We start from the raw sequence: 9,204 nt of genomic DNA, 5'->3' as shown, positions 1-9,204 counted from the left end.
CACCCAGTAAGTAAGTGTCTGGGATTTGAACACAAGACCCAGGCAGCCAACCCTTAACTACAAGATACTGTCAAGTGTAGACCAACTGGCAGGGACAGGTTTATGCGGTCAGAATCAGAGACAACAATCTATATGTTCAACATTAGGGGCTGTTTAAACAGGGGCTAAGAGAGAATCTTACATAGCCATTGAAATGAGGATATATATCTATATTTATACCACTGAAAATAAGCAAGCTAGGAAACAGTACAGCCTTATTCATAACTGCCAAAAACTGGAGGCAATCAAGATGTCCTTCCAAAGGTGAATGGATAAACAAACTGTGGCACATTCATACAGTAGAATACCATTCAGCAATAAAAAGAAATGAGCTATTAATGCATGAAAAGACATGAAGGAACTTGAAAGAAGCCAGCCCGAAAAGGGTACTTCCTATACATTAGTGTGACTTCCATACTGACTGTATGTCTCCAACTATATTCTGGAAAAGACAAAACTAGAGAGGCAGTAAAAAGATGAGTGGTTGCACCAGACCCAGAGGGAGGGATGAATAGGTGAAGCGTGGGATTTCAGGGCATTGAAACTGTTCTGTTCTGTATGATACAGTCATGGTGGGTACATGACGTTATGCATTTATCAAAACTTTGAGCTTTACAGAGCTAAGAGTGAACCTTAATTAAGCTATGATCTTTAGTTAATAATGGTAATATCCATCCATCACTTTTAACAAAGGCACCGCACTAAGGCCAGATGCTAGTAGTAGGGAAATCTGTGAGGGTGGGGACGAGGGTATGTGGGAACTCCGCACTATCTCCTTAATTTTCTGCAAACCTAAAACTAAAAAAATCTGTTAACTTAAAAACAGCGTAATAGCATGATCCCTTTCACGTCAATATGTATTTGTGTGTCTTTGTGCACAGCAGAGTCTGCAAGTACATAACCAAAATTAACAGTAGTTGTCTCAAGAGTGGTAGCATTGGTGGAGACCTTTCTCCTGCTTCTTCTTGCCCATATTTTCTTAACAAAAGCGTGCGTTACTTTCTTAAAAAGGGGTACAGCCAGGCCGTGGGGTCGCCCGGGCCAGGGCCGGCAAGGGAGCTGGAAGGCCGTTTTCACTGGAGCTTGCCGGGCAAACGCCACCCACCGCGTCCTTCAGCCTATTCAGTTTTGAGGCCGGGAGGTTAGAAAAGAGAATTCCTCCGGTGCAACTGCGTCTGCACACCCGGCTGGCGCGGGAGCTGGGGACCGGGAGGGGCTCCGGGGGCTTGGCTCGGGCGCAGACGTCCAGGGCAGCTCTGGGGGCGCGGCCGCCCGCCTGCAGTGGGCTGGAATGTTCCCGGGTGGCCAGCGAGTGTACTTTGTTCCCGGGGTGGGGGAGGGTGGAGCGGGGCAGGGCTCCAGGCCTCCAGGGCCCCTGGGACTTGGAGGGAGGCCAGCTTTCCATTCTCAGGGTGCCTTCCTGCCAGGAGAGTGAGGGCGGGGGTGGGTGTCTGGTTCTCAGGCTGGGCAGCCGCGGGGCACCCGACAGAACCCCTGGATTCCAGCACCAGACAAGCTGCAGGTCCCTGAGGTCAGGTCTCTTAACACGTCTGGGCCTCAATTCCCTCACTACAAAATGGGGATTATAGTCATGGCACATAGTTATTGCCAGGCACTGTTGTAAAACGCTCTACAAATGCCCATTCCTCAGAACGACCCTTTGAGGTAGGTGCTGTTAATATAAAAACATAATTATCCTATTAGTAGAATAATATTCCCTCACTGGCCCAGGTCCTTTGGACCGTGCAGATGCTCTGGCTCGGCCTCCTGCCAGGTAGTGAAACGTGCACTATGATTATTTTTGTTTTAAAGATGAGGAAAGGGAAGCACAGGGGGGTTAAGTAACTTGCCCTAGGGCACACAGCTCCTAAGTGGCCATGCTGGATGCAAACCCAGGCAGTCAGGCCTAGAAGTTCCACCTTAACCTCTACAGATACTGCCTCCCCACTGCCAGTTTCAAGAGGCCCTTAAAATCTGTTTATTTGGACTTACTGCAATTCATGCAACAATTCTGAGGAAGCACTAATAATAATTAATACTAAGTAATGATAGTTATCACCAATTGAGAGCTATAATTCCCACAACACCCTACGAAGTCAGTGCTACTATTATTATTTCCATTCTAAGGGTGAGGGAATCCAGGCACTGAGAGGTCACTCACGTTCTAGGAGGTGGAACTCATTCATCTGGAAGCCAGAGCCCACCAAGGGCTGGCTGTTGCCTCCTGTTGTAGTATTTTATAGGGAGACAGAATCCTCCAGAACTGATAATAGAGGCTAGCCTGGGAGCACTTCCTTTTCCAAATGTTGTCACGGGCCACTTTGCCTGGTAATCCGAGGAGTTTTGGAGAGTGTCAGGAGCCTCAGATGACACCTGACACCAGCTGGGGAGCTGCTGCTCCCTCCGGGGTGTGCTGCTGCCTGGAGCCCAGCTGCCTGGTGTCCATGGAAGCATCTCCACCCAGAATCTCAACAGACGGCAGGTCAGTTCTGTGAAACTGATTTGTTTGAAGTTTGGTATTTAATATTTTGAGCCAAATAAATTCACAGCATTTTTGATAAATAACATTTAGTACTTCTTAAAAGGGTTCAATATGTGAGCTATTTTATTTCTTAACAGCTGTATTTTCTCACTAAATGAAACAGCAAATTCTATGCTTTGACTGTGTTCTTGCTGTAATCTGTATCCTTGGTTTTCTCTTTATTGTTAAAAGAACTTTTTTTTTTTTTAGTTTGTTGAAGTGGCCTAAGTGAGAAAGAGAATGAGCCCCATTCCCAGGAAGTGAGTAAAGCCTGCTGGCTTCCTTTGCTAGTCACCCCACCTCACCCTAGCCCTCGAGATTATGGGGAACACACAGCTGGGGGTGGCCCTTCATTTTATAGCATCACAAATGACTACAGCAAATGGATTTGTCCCTCCTGTCTTCCTGCATTTTCCAGGGTCGGCTGTGGTGTGGACTGTCACCACATCTGACTCAGGTACAGTGGCTGGGAAAGGGGGGTGGGGAGCTGCTTGAAAAAGACTAGTGAATATATAATTTTTATTATCTGGGAAAATCTAGGAATGTTCACAAAGGAACATATATTTTTTTATTTGAATATGAAATTCATGATGATACTGTATGTGTGTGATGTTCTTGGTACCTGTCATCTGTTAAAATTGTGATAACAGGTGCCATTCTGAGTGGCTTGATTCCTAGAAAAATACATCAGAATGCATCCTGCATAACTCTACAAAAAAATAACAGCCGGGTCCTCACGAGCTATGTGAGAGATGGATGGCTATACAGAAGACTGAATGGGTAGATGACAGATGAATTGATCTGTGGATAAGCAGGTAAATGGATACATGTAAACACACAGCCAGAGAGCTGCGGGAATGGATAGATGAGGGCATGGGAGACTGCCTCATCTCCTGGGCTCCAAAGGTCATTAGCCCCACCACAGCACTGACCACTTAACTTCAAAGGTATTTATTCCCTATAAGGCTTCCCCAGAAGGAGACTTTGAGCTCCCAGAAGGCAAGAAGTTAATTTTATCATTTTTTTGTATACTCTTCCCCTTGTGCAGTGTCTGGCACATTCATGAAGGTATTAGGTAGGATGTAGATTTAGCTGCTGTTACATGAAGCATCTCATTTGCATGAGGGAGCATCACGGAGTCTATAGCTAGACAGGAAGGGATAAAGCAGGAAGAAGGCGCATGTGTTTGCTTCAGAGGCAGGGCCTGGAAGTGGTACATACCACTTGGGCTGTCATCCCATAGGCCTGAACTTAAGTCTATGGCACACCTTACTGAAAGGATGCCTGGAAATTTCACCTTAATCTGAGGGGCCTTGTGTCCATCTAAAAATCAGTGGTTCTAAAAACTGCAGAAACAGATATTGGAAGGCAGTCTTTGCCCCTAAGTGAGCAACACATTTTTATTTGTTAGATGGATAAAAATAAATAAATGAATCTGAAATTGCAAGTCTGTATTCTGAGAAGGAAAAACATGCTGAATCACAGAGATAAGTGAAAGAAGCAAGCGGGATTGACGGAAACAGTATGCAATTATTTGTGGCTCTTCTTTACTAGGAGACATTTGTTGAGAGTGACAGTGGGCCCAGATAAAATCTTCCACTTCCCAGGTTCTTTCCAAGTGGCCATGTGACGCCACTCTGGCCAGAGATATAAATAGAAGACAGCGGAAGGCCCCAGGGAGGGTTTTTGCTTTAATAGGACATCACTTTTCCCTTTTCCTTCCTCCTCCTTGACTTCTGAAATGCAAATGTGTGAGTGGAGGTGAAGCAGTCAACGTGTGCTTTTGAGATGATGAGCAAGAAAGCAAAAACCACACATGAAGTCGGACAGAGCAGAAGGTGGCAGGTAGCCTGGACTTTGATGACAGCGTGACCTTGACTGTGATGGCAGTGTGACCTTGACTGCCTGCCTGCCTCCAGACTTCTCATTAATAAGAAATGAAAACTCCTACTCGGTTGAGCCAGGATAGTGGCCTTTCTGTTTTAAGCACCCTGGTATATATCTGTACCTTGAAAATTCACTGACTGCATAGGATATCTCTGGGAGGACATACAAGAAACTGTAGCCAGGGCTGCTTCTCCAAGAAGAAGTCATGAGTGATCAGAGGACAGGGATGAGCAAGAGACACACGTTTCATTTATAGTCTTATATTTCTGAACTTTGAATTGTTGGCATTTATCTATTCAACAAAGTGTTGAAATAACATCTGACATCAAGCACTCAAAAAACACTGACTGGTTCATTCATGAATTTAATGATAGTATCCAGCAGTCATCATTGCAACACCTTATGTTATCATCAGAGGCAAAGTTGCCCAAGAAATTAATCACAAGTGGTGGTTCAGAACCGAATTGTGAAAAATATTTATTCATTATAAATCTATTAGCATATGTATGCTATTCTTTAATAAATGTTTTTTGGCGAGTTGGGGTTTTTGGGGAGTGTTGTTTTGTTTTACTTAAAGAGACCTAATTGTCTCAGCTTTAATTCTCTCTAATGTTTTCTGTCTTAAGCTAAGGGAGAGGATATTTTTCTTTGTCTTAAATTCACACTATTTCTTTGCCTGGAAAATGTCCTCATTTGAAATTAATTAATTACTTAACTGACAAACTGATCTTGAAAACTCAGAGTGCATTCAGATATAATAGAGCGCTCTCACTCCCTTGGTTTACGGTGTGCTTTCTTGAGAAGCAGAGACGCAGCTGGTGCAGTGAGCTGCCCGAAAGGGCACATGCCACCCAGTTTATCTCGGCCTCCACTAGTAATGATTACCCCTGACAGTGGTACCACAAATAGCTGTGGGGATTATCTATAATCTTGGTGCCTCTGAGTTGTGTTTCTCATACTTAACTTTCATTTTTTTCTTAATTTTACCCATAGACAAATTCTTACTAGGGAAGAAGCACGGGAGATGAATGCAGGGCGAAGACTGCAGCCACATGTAGAGGCACAGGAAAGAGCGTGACCCGAGGGGCATTTCTATTAGGAACCACCTGTCAAGGACGACGCCCAAATCAGAACCAACTAACGCTGCGAGCACAGTTTGTCATGATCTTAAATCACTTGGGCATGCATGTGTGACTTCTGTTATAATTTTAAATAGTAAAGTAAGATTAACTTGTTTATTCTGCAAGTGCATACTTGTTACCTTCCTTATATTACCTATGCTGTGAAGACGTGGGAAAAATAAATTTTGTTAAAAGATAAATTTTAATTTAAATAAAGCTTCATATTTTAAAAACTAAGTTGCTTCTATTTATATCATTTTCCTTATAAAGTGACAAGGTTTTAAAAAGTTTTTTAAAGAGCTGATTTTACTATCCATATGTTTATGAAATGCTTTTATAAATACCATGCCAAAAAATGTATGAGGGGTTATTTATTTTACTTCTCTACAAAAGGTAGTATTCCTCAAAAAAGACTTATGTCCAGGAAAATGTGCCTTGTACATGAATATCATTCACCCTGTATGTCATTGGGGTAAAAAAAAAAAGCTGAGAAAAGTCACAACATTATCAATGCTAATAAAACTAACAATAAGATCAACTGCAATTCAAAAGGATCTCTGAAGATCAAAAGCGGACTTCTGAATATCAGTGTGTGTCATAAATTACATGTTTATTTTGCACCAAGTCCGAGATCCTTACCAGGCTACCCCAAGCCAAGAAAGAAAAAAATCTGTATCTTCTCATTTGGATGCAACTTGCTAAGGTACATATACAAATAAATACATTTCTTAGAAGAAACCTGAAATTTTGTGAGGCTTTGAATAGGCTTGGTAATAAAGATATGTGGGTCCTTCTGAAACAAAAAATATATCCTTAAAAATGTAAATAGTAGTATAACAACAAAGCAAAACTGAAGGAACAAAACAATAGCAGAGTCACAGACTCCAAGAAGGGACTAGCAGTTACCAAAGGGAAGAGGTTGGGAAGGGTGGATAGGAAGGGAAGAAGGGGATTTAGGGGCACTGTAATTAGTGGTCACAATAAAGGTAGGTCACGGGGAAGACAGTACAGCCCAGAGAAGACAAGTAATGACTCTTTTACTACGCTGATAGTGACTGCAAAGGGGGGACGGGGTGAGGACTTGATAATACGGGTGGATGTTGAAACCACAATGTTGTTCATGTGAAACCTTCATAAGATTGTATATCAATGACACTTTAATTTAAAAAATGTATATATATATATATATATATATATATATATATATATATACACACACACACACACACAAACACACCTGGAAAAAAAAAGTAAATACTAGTAGAACTAGAAAATAGGATATCTATCTTCCAAATTACAGCAAGATAAAAGCAAGCAAAACAGTCTGTATAACAAAAAAGCAGGAAAAAAGTAATTAGAGTCATAAACAAGCATGAATCATAAGATTACCAAAAACAAAATACATAATGTAAACAATACATGTAAATGAGTTAAAGCCCCTATTAGAAGACAAAGACTCACAGTTTGGGTAAAAAAGATCAATCACGTGCCAAACAAAATGCTGCAAAAAGGTTCAAAAGAACACATAATGCAAACATTTAACCCGAACTTCGTGTGAGTTATAAATGCAACCGTGGCACTTCTCAGTTTTGCATAGTGATGGTGATAAATGCCAAAATGTAATGATTAAGTATGGACCTTCCTGTGTTAGCAGCATGTTCTTGCTAATCCCTCACTCCTTCAAGGCTGCCCTCCTCTCCTTCATGTGCCCAGGAGTTAACGTATGTGTAATGTGCATATGTGCTGGTAGAGGGGGTGTGTAGGAGGGTGCCACTCACTTTCAACTTTTGTACCACAACCAGAACTTGGATATGTACCCTTTGGGGCCAGAGAATGTCACAAATGCCAATGCAGACTGTTCCAGAATAGACTGATGGGCCTCTAGGACACCAGGCCAAACACCACTGTCACAGCCATAATTAAGAATGAAGATCATGGGAGGAGTGGGTGGGCAGGGCTGTTTGTCAGGACAGAATAGTTCTTGATCTCACTCAGCACTGTTTGATCGCCGCTTCAGCAGGTCCCACACAAGGTGATGCTCAGTCTCACCTTCCAGGAAGATGGTCTTACCTCCTCCATGTTATGCTCTGCTCCACAAAGTCATGGAGGGACCCACACAAACAAGGCAGCTCTGCTATCTTCAGTATACGGTTTTTAAGGCTGCTCTAGTTGTGACCACTGCTGACGAGCAGGAAGGCAAAGCGTACAGAGTACAAAGCAAGTGTCTTTAAGAACAGGAAATTGGAAATTGCACAATCACTTCTCACATCCTTTTGGTGAGAACTCAGTCTTGGGGTCACAAGTAGCCAGGGGCTGGTGTCTTGGAAATGTTCTTTCTGCCTTGAGTTGCCCAGGTCCCAGGAAGAAGGAGAGAAGGCTTAGCAGCAAACAGCAGTCTGCCAAAATTACCATTTATGGTCTGTGCAAGGTGCCTCACCTGTTTCTATTCATCCATTCATTCACTGTCCTTTATAGCCACATCGTATGCCATCCGTATATGCTAGTGGTCATTCCACTGTGTTTGAAGTACATGAAAAAGACATTTTGATTTGGAATGCATGATTTTTCTTGAGTCAATTTTACTGGAGTAAAATTTACATTCAGTATTAGTCAACTGCTGTTTGGCAATGGAACAAAGGCAATTCAAGGGAAAAGGATAGTCTTTCCGACTAATAGTGCTGGAACAATGGGATGTCCACATGCAAAAAAAAGAAAAGACCTTCCTCCTTTCACAAAAATTAACTCAAAATTGGTCACAGACCCAAATGTAAAATACAAAATGATAAACAATGGGATGTCCACATGCAAAAAAAAGAAAGACCTTCCTCCTTTCACAAAAATTAACTCAAAATTGGTCACAGACCCAAATGTAAAATACAAAATGATAAAACTAGAGGGAGACAAGGAGGGCCACTTGGGGTTTAGCAATCAATTTTTAGATACAACATCAAAAAGCCTGATTCATGAAAAAAACCTGATTGGTTGGACTTTAATAAAATTTAAAACTTATGCTCTGTAAAAGACACTGTTGAAAAAAGGAAAAAGTCACAGACTGAGAGATGATGTTTACAAAATACCCAAAGAACTCTTAACAGTAAAAAAGCAGACAACCCAAGTTCAAAATGGGCAGAACATCTAAACAGACAACTCACCAAGAAGATAAACAGATGGCAAAAAAGAATATTAAAAGATGCTCAACATGATTTGTCATTAAGGAATTACAAATTAAAATAATGAGATATATTCATTAAGTGTATAACTTTATATGAAATTGCCAAAGTGAGGAACCATTCTGCATCTGCACCAGCAACGCGTGAGAGCCCCAGTCATGTTGCATTCTCAACGATCGCTGGTCTGTCAGATTTTTTGATTTGGGCCATTTTGTGATGTAGTAGTATTTGGTTTTAATCTGCAATTCTTAATGACTTATCCTATTGAGAATCTTTTTATGTGCTTATCTGCCATCCATATATCTTATTTGGTGAAGTGTCTGTTTAAATATTTTGTTCATTTTTTGAGTGGGTTGTTTGTTTTATTTATTATTGAGTTGTGAGGTTTCTTTAGACATTCTGGATATAAATTGGTATTAGTCAAGGTCCAGTCAGAAGTATTATTAACCAGAGACTGGAGTAATAG

The 9,204-nt window shown here is 41.6% G+C and overlaps 1 long non-coding RNA gene across 1 annotated transcript; it reads left to right on the top strand.

Moving 5' to 3' along the window:
* Positions 1 to 2,200: 2,200 nt before the first annotated feature.
* Positions 2,201 to 5,805, top strand: LOC118935753 (uncharacterized). Its single transcript, XR_005033979.2, has 4 exons — positions 2,201 to 2,521; positions 2,771 to 2,820; positions 2,979 to 3,017; positions 5,441 to 5,805. It is a non-coding gene; the product is annotated as an uncharacterized LOC118935753 (long non-coding RNA).
* Positions 5,806 to 9,204: the final 3,399 nt, after the last annotated feature.

Source organism: Manis pentadactyla, chromosome 11 (assembly GCF_030020395.1).
Source record: "Manis pentadactyla isolate mManPen7 chromosome 11, mManPen7.hap1, whole genome shotgun sequence".
In the NCBI taxonomy this organism is placed as follows: Eukaryota; Metazoa; Chordata; class Mammalia; order Pholidota; family Manidae; genus Manis; species Manis pentadactyla.
The sequence above is the reverse complement of the archived record's forward strand: the minus strand, read 5'-3'. Positions and strand labels throughout refer to the sequence as shown.